Source organism: Neovison vison, chromosome 6, assembly GCF_020171115.1.
Source record: "Neovison vison isolate M4711 chromosome 6, ASM_NN_V1, whole genome shotgun sequence".
Lineage (NCBI taxonomy): Eukaryota > Metazoa > Chordata > Mammalia > Carnivora > Mustelidae > Neogale > Neogale vison.
Window position 1 is genome coordinate 31,961,827 of NC_058096.1, and position 18,633 is coordinate 31,980,459.

Genomic DNA, 18,633 nt, shown 5'->3' on the forward strand with positions numbered 1-18,633 from the left:
AAAAAAAGAACAGAAGAAGCAAATATATATTTATTTCTTTAAAGAATGAGACAATTAGGGTGCCTGGGTGGCTCAGTGGGTTAGGCCGCTGCCTTCGGCTCAGGTCATGATCTCAGGGTCCTGGGATCGAGGCCCGCATCGGGCTCTCTTCTCGGCAGGGAGCCTGCTTCCTCCTCTCTCTCTGCCTGCCTCTCTGCCTGCTTGTGATCTCTCTCTGTCAAATAAATAAATAAAATCTTAAAAAAAAAAAATGAGACAATTAAAAAAATAAAGTTTAGAAGTGTACCTTGCAATGACTCTTGATTATCTTAGACCATATGATATAAGAATGAAAGAGGAGAGAATGGGCTATATTGTCTTGGTTGAAATTCAGGCTCTGTCACATAGCAATCTCGTGATTTATGGGTAAGTGAATTTATCATGCTGAGGGTACTGAGCTCATCTATAAAATGGGAGCAAAGATTTTATTTACCTCAGAGGACTGTTTTATGAAATAACAGTGATCCCATATGAAGCATTTGTAACAGGGCCTGATACAGGGCACTCAATAAATGTTAGGTGATGTGAGTATAATTATATTGGTTAGATGATTATGATTATTGTTTTTAGTGTATATATACATTATGTAGGCATATATGTTTATGTGTGCTTCTATGTGTATATATATATGTGATATATATATATACACACCATATATCTCTCATACCTAAAGAACATGAATCTGTTCAATAGGTTTAACTTCACTCTCCCCAAATTCTTAAATGCTGATAAAATTAATTAAATGGCAATACTGAATGGAACATATAATCCATTTCACAAACATTTATGTACCATGACATTAATTGCATTGTAAATATTCCCCACAGCTAGTACATCAAACAGCTTATGATACTGCAACCAAATTTTAGTTTTTCTTCTAACCCTCCAGACCATCCCTGACAAAGTAGGAACTGGGGCAAGAACCAAACAAGCCAACAAAAGTCCCCAAACATCAATAGCTCATCCTTCACCCAAATTTTATTTATGTCCATGAGGAATTGGGGCTGGGTAAATGAGCTCCCAAAGTAGCTCAGCATGCCATGCTCTTAGTAAATGTGGGAGCAAACTGGAAAATGACAATTATCCAAGAGAACTCACAGTAGGATGGGTTTCGGTACACACCTATTCACATGGACATACCCACACCCCACATCTTGTAGCTTCCCTAGTATTAGAATTCAGCGAAACGATAGACCACAACAATTAATATTTTATGTAAAACAGAAATTCCTCTATTAATAGAAATTATATAGGAATAAATTTTATTATTTATATTATTATTATATATTTTATATTATATTATTATTATAAAATAAATAGAAATTCTATTTTCTATTTTATGTCATTTCTTTACATGATTTATTACATAAAAATTTCTATTTCATTTTATTTATTTTTTTAAAAAAGATTTTATTTATTTATTTGTCAGACACAGAGGGAGAGAGAGCGAGCGAGCACAGGCAGACAGAGAAGCAGGCAGAGGCAGAGGGGGAAGCAGGCTCCCGGCCGAGCAAGGAGCCCGATGTGGGACTCGATCCTAGGACCCTGGGATCATGACCTGAGCCGAAGGCAACTGCCTAACCAACTGAGCCACCCAGGCGTCCCTTCTATTTTATTTAAATGTGGTCATCACTATTCACCAATTCATCCTTTCAGTTGTTAAACTAATAAAAACAATCCTCTACTATAACAGGAACAATAACTCAAGTTTGCTTTCAAATAAGCCCAACCCCATTCTTTTCAACTGAAGAATCAATTACTATGATATAAATACTAAAGTCATATTTGCCTAGGGCCTTATTTCTATATAAGCCCCTAAGTTGCTTCTGCATATTTAAAAGTAATTAAAGCATAAGGATGGAGAAGAAGAATACAAGTTTCTGTTTAAACTAAAAATATCAAAGTATGAGATTATACTTTGTCATTACTTGTGAATTGACCTGACTTGACTTACCACTTCTGTCTAAAGGAGCCCTAAGGGGCTATTTTTATTTTCCCGGAAAATGGTTAGGTAGCCACTATATGAACCCTTTTGTTTCCGCCTTCATACACTCTACCTCCGGAATCTAAGGCAATACTGAGACAGTTAAACGGGAAGGGTGGGTGGGATGAGAGAAAGAGATCTCAAACACTAAAACTCTGTTGTTGCTAGCTAGCACTAAATAAATGGACAAGTGAGCACACCTGGGGCAGGAGTCGCATTATAGAGACAGCAGCGCACAGATGCACTCACTATGAAAAAGGTCCAATATTTCATACTTCAGTGTGTGCTAATATTCGCACAAATCTTCAGGAGAAGTGGTGGTACTCCGTTTTAGATGAACAGACTGAGCTCTGGTGAAGTAAGACAACTCGCCAACGCTTACACAAACAGGTAAGTTGTTGGAGGCAGGATTGGGATTTGAGATGGTCCGACCGACTTCAAAGCCAGTGCTTTCACAACTGTGATAGACTGCTTTCTACAGCTAATGGCATGACTGTCCAGACTGGGTATGATTGTTGAACAAGTCAACATCATTTTAATCAACGTGGAAAAATGGTATAAATGTGGAGGGGAGGGTGTTTTGTTTGGGGGTTTTTTGTTTTTGTTTTTGTTTTTTTGCCTTGTTTTGTGTTTGCTTTCTGCTTATTTCTCTGTTTTGTTTTAAACACAAAATATCACTAACAAGAACATTCTTATTCCTGAATCCTAAGGTCCTTCCTGCCACATTAGGTCTTGTCTTGACAATCATTATCAACAGACCAGCTGTCCAACATCGCTCATAAAATAGTTCCTAATTCACACAGAATTGCTTGCCCTGAACCCCTCTCTCCTGTCTTCCTTAAAAAGCATATGTCACAGCTGCATTTCAGCCTGGCTCAAGTAGTGCCTCATCTGTGAGCCATCTCAATGGACAACTAACATTTTGAAGTGCACACAACGTGGGACACATAGTGCCTTACTGTTAATTAAAACCATCCTGACAGCCACGGACGTGGCCTTTATGATCAGCTTCTCTTCATGTTTGCCGAGTTGAGTCAACACATCTGCACCTGTAGGCTGGCTCAAGATGAATCAAATGTGAAAACCGAAGAGATCCTTGAAAACCAGGAGGGTTGGACTCCTTTTTCCTAAGATAAGCAATTCTCCTGTACCAAATGTGTATGCGTACATTCAGTCCAATCCTTGGAACATCACTATTATTGCTAACAAAGGAACGTCAGGCAGCTGTTCTCAAATGATCAGGGGTCAGAAGCCTTCTGCTCCCTTAAAAATTACTGAACACCCCAAATCGTTTTTATTTACAGGACTCCTATTCATTGATGCAATTATGAAAGAAGCTTAAATGGAGAAAAATTTAAGATACTTACTACCTTACTTTAAAATAAAGATAACCTTATTAAATGTCAATATAAATAGTATTTTCATGAAAACAGTATTTTCCCAGACAAATAAACACAGTGAAAAGAATGGCATCGTTTGACATTTTCACAGATTTGTTTTTAATGTCTGGTTTAACAAATAGACAGCTGGATGTTACCTATCTACTTTCGCATTCAATCTGTTGCAATACATTATTTTGTTGAAATGTATGAAGAAAAGGAAGCCTCACAAAGACATCTAGGTAGAAAAGGGAGACGTATCTTAATAGCCTTTTCAAATAATTGTGGATATTTTTCTTTCATACTACACCAACAGTTAATATGTAGTAATTCCTTAAATGTTAGTTGCAATGTGGAATCTGAAACCACAACAAGAAACTTTTGGTAATCTAGGAGATCAAGCTATACTGTTTTGCCTTGACCTCTAAATGAATCTTTTACCATGCGTGATTTTGACCTTGTGGACTCCCTAAGAAGATCTCTGGACCAAACCTTGAAAATCACTTATGCAAAAAAAACAAATACATAACAAAACACACCACTTAAAATATGAATGAGCGAACCTAGCATAGTGACAAGGGAAGATTCAATAATTGTACAAAGAACCTTATGAAAGGATTCAAGATTTCATTTTCTTCATAGTAGTAGATTTGTGAAGATTAGAAAAGAGGCCCTCTTGGAGACCTAGCCTTACAAACTTGGGTTGGAGAATAGGGGGTCATTTGGACCATAGCCTCCATTTGCTCCCTTGGCCAGACAGACGTTTCACAGTAAACAAAGTATACAACCATATGTGGTGGTCCTAGTTACATTAACAGACAAGGAGCAGCAATCCACACAGAGTAGATAAAATGGAAGAAAAACAAATTTGCGCTTGTGAGTCACAACTGTCGGATAAAATTCACGTTATTCTCTCTTATTCCTTCACTTCTGCAGTCAATTCATGACAAGTCTGACAGTTAAAAGTTCATAATCAGTATAAGTAATATCAGGTCCCAGTACATGGCCTTTATTTTATGACCTGGGTATTGGGTGGGGAAAAACAGGTACAGAGAAAAATTGAAAGTGAAAGAAACCCAATTGTTAAATCATAACAGTAAGAGCTTTTTTTTAAAAAAAGTGTGCAATTCCCTTCACTTAAAAGCAATAAAAATGAAAATTTCTAAGCATTTTGACTTTGTTTCTTGAAAAAAGGTACATGTCCCCCAAAGATGTGACTTAGGGTCACCTTAATGAGACTATAATGAGAATAAAGTGGAATGAGAGATTCTTAAGAGTATATTTTATAAAAATTGAAGTAGTTTAAAACATTTTTCTTTAAAATTTTATGGGACCACTGATTTAACTTGTTTACATTAACTAAAGAGTACATCAGTGAAGAAAGATATTTGTAACTAAATTAGTTTTCATAAAAAAATGTCTATCTCATTGCTGTTTAATTATAATGCCATGCTGCAATAATAATAATAATAACAACAACAACAAATTGTTAGGGGCGCCTGGGTGGCTCAGTTGGTTGGGTGCCTGCCTTCAGCTCAGGTCATGATCCCAGGGTCCTAGGATCTAGTCTGCATCTGACTCCCTGCTCAGTGGGGAGCCTGCTTCTTCTGTCCCCTCTGCCTGCCACTCCCCCTGCTTGTACCTTCTCTCTGGAAGAAATGAAGAAAATCTTTAAAAAATAAAAAATAATAGTAAGTTGTCATGCCATGTGGCAACCATTATCAAATTCAGAACACTCCCTTATTCAATTTATTTATATGTAGTTATAATGAAAATATGACTTTTACCAACATAACCAGCTATCCCAAAAACTAGCTATTTCCGACTATATCTGGTGACCAGGGAGTATGGTTCCAAAACTACAGTAATTGCTGAACGTCACTGTCCTCGGAGACGTGCGCTGTGTGGTAAATATGCAAGTTCGCAAAACGCAGGGTTTGTAAGTGATGACTCATACGCACTGGAGTTTACCAATAGGTCTGAGTTGACATTTAAAACGAATATATTAAATGCTGGTGATGAGCAGAAAAATTACTATATTTGGTACTAATTGTGGTTCTTTTCCCCCTTCCTACTGTCTGAGCTCATTAGAATCACATGCTGTGCAAATCTCTCCCCTTCTCAAAGGCAGACACTATTGCCTCCTTTACGCCATTAGTTAACCTTGAGCTTCACTCTACCAAGAAGCTATGGGCACGGAAGGTACACGCTGCAGCAGTGCTAAGGACAATTTCTATTCCACAGATGGGAAGCGCACATGAGCTGCACTGAACATTAATCTGCACTCTAGAGCTTGTTAAAATCCTTGCGGCGCCTGGGTGGCTCAGTGGGTTGGGCCGCTGCCTTCGGCTCGGGTCGTGATCTCGGGGTCCTGGGATCGAGTCCCGCGTCGGGCTCTCTGCTCAGCGGGGATCCTGCTTCCTCCTCTCTCTCTCTGCCTGCCTCTCTGCCTACTTGTGATCTCTGTCAAGTAAATAAATAAAATCTTTAAAAAAAAAAAAAAATCCTTCTACCAGACTTTTTGGATCAGCCTTTCAACATAGATACAGTAAAAATGTAAGATGCATTCCATACCTACTCTAAAAAGCCAATTTTAGAGTTTTACTGAAAATGAGCATTAAAACCCCAAAATACAAACATGAAGCTTAAAATAGTTCAAAGATTTATTTTAATTACAAAAACAATTTAAACTATAGGGATATAGGTGGTAAGGCAGAAAGAAAAATCTACTATGATCCATGATTTTCCTCATCACGATGCGTTATCGAACTCTACATTTCAGGACAGGAAACCAGTGTTTAGCATGAGTATCCCTACCTAGATTTCACTAGTCAAATTCAGGTTGGCCCCAGATACACTAGAAATATATTTTTCCTTAAACAGAAAACTACATTCACATTAACTTCGAACTGTTCAGAAAATCAAACTGAAAATTGTATTTAAAAGCATTTTCATATTCACACAAAGGATTAGGTTATAAGCTCCAAACTGTTTAGAAGTATCTACTTGGCTCGAAAAGCAAAAGGTAGGGGTGCCTGGCTGGCTGCATCAGTAGAGCATGCAACTCTTATTCTTGCGGTTGTGAGTTCGAGCCCCATGTTGGGTACAGAGATTACTTAAATAAACGAATAAATAAAAACTTAAAAAAAAAAAAAGAAATAAAAATGTAGACCATGTGATTTCTATACTGTTAACAGGATACAAGTTTTGCCTAGAGTTGAAAACCCATGGATTATCCCTCTAGGAGAAAAGAAATACAGATATATATATATATAAAGTATATATTTTTTATTTTTATGTATTTATTTGAGAAATAGTGCATAGTTTCATGAGTGGCAGTGGGGTGGGGTTGAGGGAGGGGGAGAGGGAGAGGTCCAGCCTGGGTCTTGATCTCATGACCCTGAGACCATGACCTGAGCCAAAATCAAGAGTTGGACCCTTAACCAACTGAGGTAAGAGGTATATATATTAAACCCAATCAAGTGTCTTAGAACACCTCAGGGCGCCTGGCTCAGTGGGTTAAGCCTCTGCCTTCGGCTCAGGTCATGATGTCAGGGTCCTGGGATCGAGCCCCATATCAGCCTCTCTGCTCAGCCTCCTTCCCCGAACTCTCCCTGCCTGCCTCTCTGCCTGCCTCTCTGCCTACTTGTGATCTCTGTCAAATAAATAAATAAAAATCTTAAAAAAAAAAAAAAAAAGAATAATAAACACCTCTTCTCTAATTATATGTTCACCAAGAAACCTGATAATTTGATTTCCTGCAAGTAAAAGAATTTATCTGTGGTTGTGAATATTCTGGTCTTCTAATAAACTCAATAAATAATAAAACTGAAAATCAATAAACTGCTATCCTCATTTCCTTTCTTTTTTCCTGAAAGAAGGTATTCACTTGACAGTTTCACCAATGACATATCAAAGATAAAAAAGCAATTCCAAGAGAAAAACCTAGTCATTTTTCTTAGAACACCAGTATATTTTGGTAAATAATTACTTAATTGTATTATCAGGCATTACACAATTAAAATAATTTTAAAAAGGAATTGTAATAATTATCAATAGTTATCGCTGCTTAACTATTAGGTATACTAAACTGATTCTAATACTTTCAACTATAAAAACCAATGATGCCACAATAAAACAATAAAATTATATGACCCTGAAACTCTCCAAAATTTAAGTAATGTAAAGAAGACATCCATAGTAGCATTTCATGAATACAAGAGAAAATATGGGTATTAAAATACTCCTGAGCCTATTATACCACTTAATATTTTTAAAAGATTTATTTATTTATTTGAGAGAGAGAGAGCACGTGCAGAGGGACAGAGGGAGAGGGAGAAGGCAAGAAGCAGACTCCCTGCTGAGCCAGGAGCCTGATGCAGAACTTGATCGCAGGACCCATGAGATCATGACCTGAGCAGAAATCAAGAGTCAGATGCTAATTAACTGAATGAGCCACCCAGGTCACCTATACTATAATATTAAAGGACTTCTTTATTTTGAGAAAATAAATGAGTAATACTACATTTGCACATCTTTAATGTATTTAATAATCAAATAGTGTATACATGTTTATAAAGGATTCTTCATGGTCCTATATAATAAGGTCTTCATTAAACTGAAATGTCAAGCCATTTTCTATATTTCAAAGGTGTCACATATTTATTGTTTATATACATAATATGTGCAAATGTCAAGAGGTATTTGTGTATGTATGTATAAGATTCTGTGTGTGTGTGTGTTTTACATTTCTATAGCTTTTTTTTTTTAACTCCTCAGTAAAAGATTACTTGAAATCAGAGCTACATTCACCTAAGGAATGGCAATTTTGTAGTTAATCCCAAGGAAGAGAAAGTTTCACTCTTTCCAATCCCACTAATACCAAGACTGATTCAAGTCCTAGAAGGGATCAATGAGAATATGAAATGTCATTAGGTAATTCATAAGTGAATTGAGTAGAGTCAACTATTAAGGAAATCTTGAAGAAAACTCCATTGTAGGAAAAGAGGATTAGGGTAGAGAAAAATGAGGAGAAGAGAGAAATGACAAGTGGGATAAAACGCCCGTGTTTTCCCTACATGCCCCTCCCAAATCCACCAAGCAACTGTTTTTACAAAGGTTTGCTCATATTCTACAACAAACATTCTAGGTATTCCTCTGAGTACTTTCTTCATTACAATAGAGACGGTAGTTTGAAAAGATGGTAAGTGAATGAGGCTGAAAGCAAAGCAACATTTAAAAGTATTTTACAGAGCAGACGTTCCCAGCCTGTCCTCTCTGGCCCCACTTCATCAGCCACACCTGGGAACTCGCCACCAATACAAATTCTCAGGCTCAGCCCCAACCCTGCTAACTTGGCAGATCTGCTCACCCAGAGATCCAGGTCTGAACAAGCAAGCTCAGTGATCGGAGACACACTACAGTTTGAGAACTCCTTTTCCACCCTGAATCACACCCCAGGGAGAAAGTTGGGTCAGAGATCATTCATTTTGTCATTGCACTAAATAATCCCAACGACTACAAAACCATGTAAACAGAAGGAGAAGTTGGCCACTAAAAACCATAGAACCACAGGCACGAAAGTACTTAGAGGAAGTAATAGATAATTAAACCCTTACTTTGAGAAGTTCTGAAATCCAATCTCTGGGAAACAAGTATTGATTTCATGTTTGTAGTTCTGAAGTCTTTTTGTAGTGCGTAGTTACTTTTTTTTTTTTTTTAATGAAACGGATGTACAAGAGCACCAGCCACAAAATTTACTCAACAGAAATGGAGTGAATAAGTAAAAGAGCGTTCACTTCTAATAAACAAGAATTTAATGCATGTGCCAACCCCCCCATCCTATCTCATTCAGTTATTTTGTGAGTCCCCTTACCTCTTTTATAGATAGAGACTGAATTAGCTATACTGTCTCTGTAGTATTTGCACTGAGAGATTGAAATGACACCCCGAAATGATGCCCTGTGTGCTCCTGGAAACTGCTGATCCTGATCTTACTAAAACGAGTAAGAGAGTCATGCACCAGTAACCTGACCTTTAACCTGAGCCTCCCTCTGGGGAATTTTGAGACAGACTAAATCAATTGATATGGCCATTACAATTGAAGGCCCTGTCAAAATTTTTACAGTATTTGAAAGGGGTAATTGGAATCTGAAATGGACTGGAAGCAACACGGAACCCCGGTTCTCATATGCCAGGAATCCAACAGACTTTGATTTCTTCTCTACACAGAATAACAGGAAGCAAGCAAATATGTTCAACGACAATTTCCAAGCAGCTTCCAGTATATGTCAGTAATTCTTTCAATGATATAAGAAATGATAGGAGATAAATAACTTTTTTTTAAAATGGCTTTAACAAAATGTCCTGATCCTGTGAACTGTTTTCCCTGAAAACTTCGTAATTTTGGAGAATATAGAACACAGGGAAAAGAGTTCTCCTACCTAGTTCAAAGGAAAAATATTTTACAAGAGAGCCTGAAGATAATCTTTATTTTCCATTTAGAAAACAACGAAATTGAAGCTTAACTTGTCGATTTCAAAAACTAAAATGTATGGCTTTTTTGGTTTGTTTGTTTTAATGTAGGTCTGGCCCATGAGGTGCTTTTTAGAGTGGACAGAAAAACAGAATGCTTTTTAACATCAGTGTGTGTTTTGAATTATACTAACAAGCGACGTATCAGCTGCGAGGTGAGGCTACATTGAAAAAGACTGCTTCAGCTTACGGAAAATACCAGCTGTCTCCACTCTGGGAAGACGGATTACCACCTGTCCTGTTATCTTCCATACACAATACAAGGCACGTTGGCCATTTCAACTAGGATAACTGTACCCATATGTTCTTTAATTCTGGTCTGCATGCTGCCTACCATTAAATTTTCGTAATGGATCATTGTAAATAGGAGATTAGCATGGGAGACAGGGTGTTTAAGCACAGTCTAAGCCCCTGTTTTATTAAACCTCCTTCCTTGTTCTCGAAACCTGTACAAGGGAAAATATTAGTGATAATATCATCAATTTTAGCTAACTAGTAAAGCATCCAAGCGTAAGCAGAAAACAGTGAGTTGCGTGTGTGGGTGTGTTTTTTAAAAGCATAGGAAGTTCGGGCTATATGTCACAATAAATTAAACCATAGGTTGCATTAAAAAAAAAAATTCATTGGCCTTGAAAATGATCACATACATAATCTGCTAGAAGCAATTTTGCTAGAAATTTCATCCTTTTCTAATCAAAATGTTACACTAGTGAATACACTTGACAGAAAATAGGATAGGAGAAGCAGCACAGATTTTTAAAATATTGTAGCTGAAAAAAGTTACCTATATTTGAAAATTAAAATGTATATTTAGAATTATGTCAGTTACAATACTAAGTCGTTAGCCAACAAATGGGGATGGATACGTAGGATTTCTACTGTGGAATAACCGGAGTAAAAAATGGGTTCCAGTATCAAATGCATTTATTTATCTGATCAGCTTAATAGGTAATCAATATCATATGCAATGGGATGATCAGATCCTAAGTTCTGCTTTTAGCGAGAGCAGGGCTCCCTTCAGCTAGATAGAAATCAAACACAAAGTTGTGGCCCTGCGAAGTTTACAGTACATGCTGGTTCAAGTGAGCAATGGGCAGGACACCAGGGCAGTGAGCAGCTGCTTTCTATAGTGATCAATATTTAAGACCTCAATTCAGTAGGATTTGATCTTAATCTAAAACAATGCAAAAAAGCTATAAAAACAGTCTACAGAGTATATTTAAAATCCCATAGCTTCATGTTTTACTAACTAGAAAGAAAAAATAGCCTCAAATATAATCCCTCCACGGTAAATAGTCATAAATTGCAGTCCTATTGGAGGGAATAATAGATTGATATTTGCAAGTGTATTTAGTCTTACCTTGGTGAGTTCTGATTTATATTAGTCAAATATTTTATTTCTTTCAACTTGTGAAATGCTAGAATTCCTAATTAAACTTTGAAATAAAAAGAACAGGGAGAAGCAAATAGAGATTAAAGGAACACATCACAAAAGCTTTCTTGATTTGCAAAACTTTTCTTAAAGGCAAGCAGAAAGCTATTGTAATGGTTCAAGACAGAGCCCTTTTATGTGCACAGATGGGAAGTACTCCTAGAGAGGGTCATATTTCCTTAGGCTAAAGACCAAGGAAACTTAACTGCCCCAGGCCTGGAATTGGGTGGTGAGAACAATTCATTCCTTGAGTACTAAGACTCAGTAATCAAAGTATGAGGACAAGGGTGTGATTTTCCTCTTCTACAAGGACAAGTGACTACCACCAATTCAAAGGAAACAAATTCCAGAAGAAAATGGAATCTCCCATATGGGTGAGATTTTTAAATGCGTGGTCCCTTATTTATTCACTTTCAAATTTCATTTTGTACAAACTGACTATATAATAAGCCAGACACATACACTGTACTTGACAATTTCCAACAGCAGTTTCATACTCTTCAAAAAACACAAAGGATAAAACCTACTTGCATCAAAAATTGAAAAAAAAAAATGCTAAGTGTAGAAATGTACCCAATTTTTTTTTTAAGATTTTATTTATTTATTTGACAGAGGGAAATCACAAGTAGATGGAGAGGCAGGCAGAGAGAGAGAGAGGGAAGCAGGCTCCCCGCCGAGCAGAGAGCCCGACGCGGGACTCGATCCCAGGACCCTGAGATCATGACCTGAGCCAAAGGCAGCGGCTTAACCCACTGAGCCACCCAGGCGCCCCTGTACCCAATATTTTTAACATCAACGTTCACAATGTAAGAAAACGTATGCACATTTAAAGGTAAGTTACATTATTTTTTTCAAATAACACTTCACTCAGTGCAAGAAATAAGTTGTTGTTGTTTTTAATTTTATTTGTTTATTTGACAGAGAGAGAGAGATCAAGATCACAAGTAGGCAGAGAGGCAAGCAGAGAGAGAGGGGGAAGCAGGCTCCCCGCTGAGCAGGGAGCCCGATGTGGGGCTCGATCCCAGGACTCTGAGATCATGACCTGAGCCGAAGGCAGAGGCTTAACCCACTGAGCCACCCAGGTGCCCAAAGCAATAAGTTTTGTTGAAAGGTTTAATGTTAGTAGGGGCTTGAGGGGCACCTGGGTGCCTCAGTCAGTTAAGCGTCTGCCTCTGGCTCAGGTCATCATCTTGGAGTCCTGGGATCCCACCCCAAGTCCGGCTCCCTGCTCAGAAGGGAGTCTGCTTCTCCCTCTCCCTCTCCTCTGCCCCTCCGCCCCTCATTTTCTTTTTCTCTCTTCCTAAAATAAATGAAATCACTAAAAAAGGGGAGGCTTAAGACTGAATGGAAAAACAGTACATATTTCATATGCATATGTATCCCATGTCCATTTGGCATACTATTTAGACTCATCCTCTATAACTGTTCCTCTGACACTACTACAATTCTCAGTGAATGACCAGAAGATCAATAATATGCATCAATATCTTTATTAGATGTAACTTGCTTGGTTTTTTAACACTAACCTTGGAAATAGGTGCAATGGCTTACAATATCCCCTTAATGTTACCTATTTAAACTGTACTAAAACATTAGGTAAAAATGAAGAAAATACATTTTAAAGACAAGGTATGTAGGGTTTAAAAATGGCAATTTTTATTAAAAAATACCAAATGTGCATAATGACCATCTCTTCTACTTGAAAATACTTTCTCTTAAAGGATCAACACAGAAAAATTACAAATAAGCCTGTTCCCTTTTTTCATTTTTTTACCAGATGTTTGTGGTTGAAACAGACAAAACAGTGACAAACTGGAAGGACAAAAGGGGTACAGAGAATAGGGGTCTCACCATTGCACATGATAGCAAAAAAAAAAAATGACTATCATCACATCACAAGGTCAAAATTGGCCTTTAACACTTTGGGCCCCTGGGAACATAATGCTCAAAAATATAGAACTGACAGTAGCCTAAATTCAGACTTACTCAAAATTATAAAGGTGCCAAATAATAAGAAAAGCCAAGAATTTTCTAAAGGATTTTCACAATTCTAAAAATACTTAAAACTTGGGGTAGATAAAAAGAAAAAAAAATAGCATTAGGTGTTTCTGATTTTATTCTAAACTACTTCTGTCAAAGATTCAAAGATTTTTATATTCAATGTCTATTCAAAATTAATTTCATAATCCTCATGCTTATCTCTAAGCAAAACCACAAGGAAAAATATAGATCAGATGAGTATGGTTTTTTATCTGGTATAACATATTTCCAGTATTTCTACATACAGACTGGTTACTTTTCCCTCCCACATCTTTATTTTATTTATGACGTTTTTCTACAGCATAACCCTTAATGAGATATGAGGTTTAATTACTAAAGTACAAATTAGACCATATCCAAAATATGCTTTTAAATATTTGTCTATGGAGGGGCGCCTGGATGGCTCAGTGGGTTAAAGCCGCTGCCCTCGGCTCAGGTGGTGATCCCAGGGTCCTGGGGTCGAGCCCCGCATCCGGCTTTTTGCCCAGCGGGGAGCCTGCTTCCCTTCCTGCCTCTCCGCCTGCCTCCCTGCCTACTTGTGGTCTCTGTCTGTCAAATGAATAAAATCTAAAAATAAATAAATAAATAAATAAATAAATATTTGTCTGTGGGAAAACCTTAATTTGTAGAACATCACATGGGAATATATTCAGATCATTCTTTTGCCAAAGTGAACTGTTCTAAATGAAAAAACCGTAGAATGGGGTCTATAATATAGTTTATCTAATGTCATTCTCTCTCCCTCTCTTTTCTTTTTGTTTTTGAAGGAGGAATTGGGAATGGATGTTGAATTGGGTGGGTCACTTCACTTACAGAATCTGTCTCCCCACCCACAGATACCAGAGAAGAGTAATATACAGAACATTTCATGAATTTGTGTTGTCATCCTTAGGCAGGGGCTATACTTATCTTTTCTGTATCATTCCAATTTTAATACATGCACTGCCAAAGTGCCTGTATCTAAATACCCGGAGTATCAGTCTTGTAACAGTTGTGACTATGAAGGGGTATGGGATTTTAACAACTGGCACCACAATTTCCAGTCTAGTTAAATAGTGTAGTTTCCAGGAGTCATTGTCCAGATTATTCAGAGCCTGAATATTCATTACTGGATGGGTTCAGGTATTCTCTTTTTAAGAAAAAAAAAAAGAAGAAGAAAAAGAAGAAAGATGTACAAATCAAAGTTTATTTACATCGCCCTTCCTTGAACTAGGCAGCACAAGAAAGCCTCCACTGTGAACTTTATTATATAAGTATACCTCGAGTAGAATGTTTAAGCATTCGCAAACCAGTTAAAAAATCTGACATTGAAAATGTTCGTCTTGAGTTCTGAAGCTGCATCATTAAATGTTCATATCTCAATCATAAATGATAATGTCCACAGTCAGAATTTCTCTTTTAAAAGGAATTAAAGGTATTACCTCTTAGAAAAATAGTAGGTCTCAAGTAAGAAAAGATTAAGCTAAATTACACAAATTTAGGAGGTTTATTTTGCCTTTCATGTCATATTGAATATAAATATGATTTGTTGAGGGTGGTCAGTTGATTCGCTTTATGCCTAGAAATGTGATTAACTTTATAAAATCTGAATTTCCACCATCATTCTTCAGCTACAATAAAGTAAAAAAAGCAAACATATTTAAGCAATGTCTGTTAAAACTCCAGTCTGAAGAAACCCTTAGTCATCCTGAACCTTTAAGCAGGCCTTTGGCATAAACTCAGATCATGTCCCGGTAAGATAATTTCTCTGGGGACATATCATTCACTCAGCTTTGAAGGATTCCCCTTAAATGGATTCATCTGATTCATCTGGCCCATTAACAATTCTAATTCAAAGAATCCAAACAAGAAAGCAAGCAAAAAGGAAGTAACTGGTTTTGTTTTGTTTTTTTCCCAACCCCAACTCTTAGCTTCCATTCAAAAAATATCTCCCTTCTTTATATGCTTTCCTATGTGAGTTCTTACTAATGTTGTTAAGGAGCAGAAGCTACCACAAGACAGAGTCTAGAATTGTTCTGTGATGGTTATATTTCTTTAGGTACACAGCACAGTTCTATTCTGCCCATGGGCTTTCAGCACACATTAACTGATGTTGAGTAATACATGATAATAAATTAAATATTAAAGCATCACATTGTGAGCACCAAAGTCTGTTGGTAGCAGATTTTTACACATCAATGAAAAGAACACATATATATGATAACCATTAACAGAAAAATGTTATAAAATAATTCTAATTTATTCCTTCTCCTATGATATAAGGTTAAATTATGTTAATGACATTTACATCTATAAATGGAAAAGATATCAGTGAAAACCTCATTTTGCAAAGAGAGATATATAATATTTTGGAATGCCTATGGTCCATAAATGAGGCAGAACATTAAAAGTGATGAGAGAAATGTGTGAAACTCATGGGTTTCATGACGGAAGAACAGCTTGGAAAAGTTATTAACCAGAAAAAGTTCTAGCATGGAAAATATGGTAACTTCTTGGTTATTAAATAGGGTTCAATTTAGAGAACTAAAATTATCTATAAATTTGATGCCTTTAACAATTAAAGATCAACCATTATCCCTTATTTGACAATATCTGGGTTTTGCTTCATGTAAATTTGCAGCAGACTTTCTTAATTGAGTGTCTACTTACTCTTCAGGGTATTAAAAAAAAAAAAATCACCAGGTAGTCTGTGGTAGGGCAGCCAAAAGAAATAAAACATCGGCTCCATTAGACCCCAACTTATTTCTTGAACTTTACAAGTTCAGACAGCTGATTTTCATTTTTTCATTTGTCTTCTCAGATGCCAGAGAGTATACCTGTGAAGTTGGGTACAATATACCTATGCATCCTTCATACTTTTAGGAAACCTGAGGTAAAAAAGAATTTTCAGGGATCCTGAGCTTTCTACCCGTAAACATTCAGATATGAAAACAGAAGATATTTGGCAATTGTTCTAATTTGGGGGTGTAGACCTAATTTTCCACCACATGCTTCTGCAACTAATGTACTCACCATTTCTTCTGGTTCTTTCGGGAGCAGAGGAACATTAACACGTTGACATGATTCTTCATATACTTACAAACACTTTCCCCATTTCAGTGAAAAGGTCAATGATACACTGGCAACATGTTATCTCTGAAACTATCACATCAAAGAAAACTATGACCACTGCCCTCTGACACAAAATTTATGTCATTCAGTGCTATCAATTTGTGTTTGGTTTTCTCGATGGCTATTATACCTGACCTCAGGAGATCATGGTCACCTTCAAGCAGCCCCATGTGAGTCCTCAGAAGTGAGCTTTTGTGCATCCTCCAAACAGGGAGATGCACACATTTCCTGGGTCAGGTAATGCAAGGTCAGACTGAAATACTGGGACTTTCACATCATTGAAGCTTATTAGCCAGAGGTAAGAAAGTCCCATTTTTTAAGTTGAAGAATTACATGTTGACTTCAAAAACATAAAACAACATGATTAAGCATAAATTGAGTAGAATCAAAGTAAGAGACCCTAACAGAAAGCTGAACACATCACGAGAACAATCGCATCAATACAAGAGAAAGGGAAGCAGTATGTGTTCACAATGTAACACAAGGTAAGCCAACTCAAACTTTACTGTTTCCCAGCTGTTTACTTAGCGGATTGCCTTGTCAATATCTAGGCTTTAAAAGATTACCTATGCCATGTCAGAAGATTTCACCTATCGATCTCTCCTGGACATACCAGACATGTTCTCTTAAGGGGTCATATTAGGAATGGTTTCCTTACTCAAAGTCACTGTATCTTTTTTTTTTTTTTGCAAGTTTTTGTTTAAATTTCAGTTAGTTAACATACAGTGTAATATTAATTTCAGGAGCCAAGTTTAGTGATTCATCAATTACCTATAATACACAGTGCTCATCACAAGTGTCCTCCTTAATACCCATCTGCCATTTAAGCCATCCCTCTCTGCCCACCTCCCTTCCAGCCACCCTCAGTTTTTTCTCTATAGGTAAGAGTCTGGTTTCTGGTTTGCCTCCCTGTCTCTTTCTCTTCATCTGTTTTTTTGTTTGTTTGTTTGTTTGTTTTTGTTTTTTGTTTTCATCTGTTTTCTTTCTTAAATTCCACAAATGAGTGAAATCATGCGGTATTTGTCATTCTCTAACTGATGAAGTCACTTTCTTTATATATCACAATAAATTGGGGAAGGTTTGGGTTAAATTTCTTAACCTTATTTAAAAATATTAAAGACAGGGGCGCCTGGGTGGCTCAGTGGGTTAAGCCGCTGCCTTCAGCTCAGGTCATGATGTCAGGGTCCTGGGATCGAGCCCCGCATCAGGCTCTCTGCTCAGCAGGGAGCCTGCTTCCTCCTCTCTCTCTCTGCCTGCCTCTCTGCCTACTTGTGATCTCTCTCTGTCAAATAAATAAAATCTTAAAAAAAAAAAAAAAAGATTAAAAATATTAAAGACAAAAATAAAGAACACTAACCAACTACCAAGTTACCTCCTCATTTTACTTGGGGTTTTATTTGGGGAGCAGATTTTTAAATACACTAATCTTAGAATAGTTTAGATTATGAATAATGCATAGATATCAAAGCCACAGCTTAATCTTGAATGCAAAATGTATAGCTATTAAACCAACGGACTGTGGCAGAATAAAAATGTAAGAATTTCATGTGTGAAAAGGATTTGCATGTAAAACTTAACATTTTACTGGTTCTTGTCTACAGAGATTACAAAAACAAATAGAATAAAGATTACAAAAACAAATAGAAAAATATAAATGGAAAATGGTACATTTTAGAACCTAGTGACTGTCCCATGAACAGTTATTTTACCAAAGGAAGTAAATATATATCATGCTTTGGCGTTATTACATGAGAAGGTAATTGCTTCGTATAGAAAATGTATTTGTCTTAAGTTTCACATTCATGAATAAGACTTTCTCATGATTAGGAAGTCTCATTAAGTGGGAGAAGCAAAATAGCATAAGGATTATGAGCATGGGCAAAGTTATTTAAACTACCTGAGCTTTGAATTCATCTAAAAAAATAAGGGTAATAACAATACTTACTTCATTTTTTGTGAGGATTAAGTAAATTAATAAATGTAAATCAGTGTTGGGCACATAACGCATACTCAGAAGTACTGCTTATTAATGTAATTAACATGGCCTTCCACCTCAACTTCTTCCTCAAATTAAAAAACAAACAGATTATATTCTATAATATAGTTTTACTAAG

At 36.8% G+C, this 18,633-nt stretch overlaps 1 protein-coding gene and 1 non-coding gene across 10 annotated transcripts in view; both read right to left on the reverse strand.

The window, feature by feature from the left end:
• Positions 1 to 18,633, reverse strand: part of ROBO1 (roundabout guidance receptor 1) — a 1,191,004-nt gene that overhangs the window by 304,194 nt on the left and 868,177 nt on the right. The window lies entirely within an intron of this gene.
• Positions 14,259 to 14,362, reverse strand: LOC122910983. Its single transcript, XR_006385332.1, has one exon. It is a non-coding gene; the product is annotated as a U6 spliceosomal RNA (small nuclear RNA).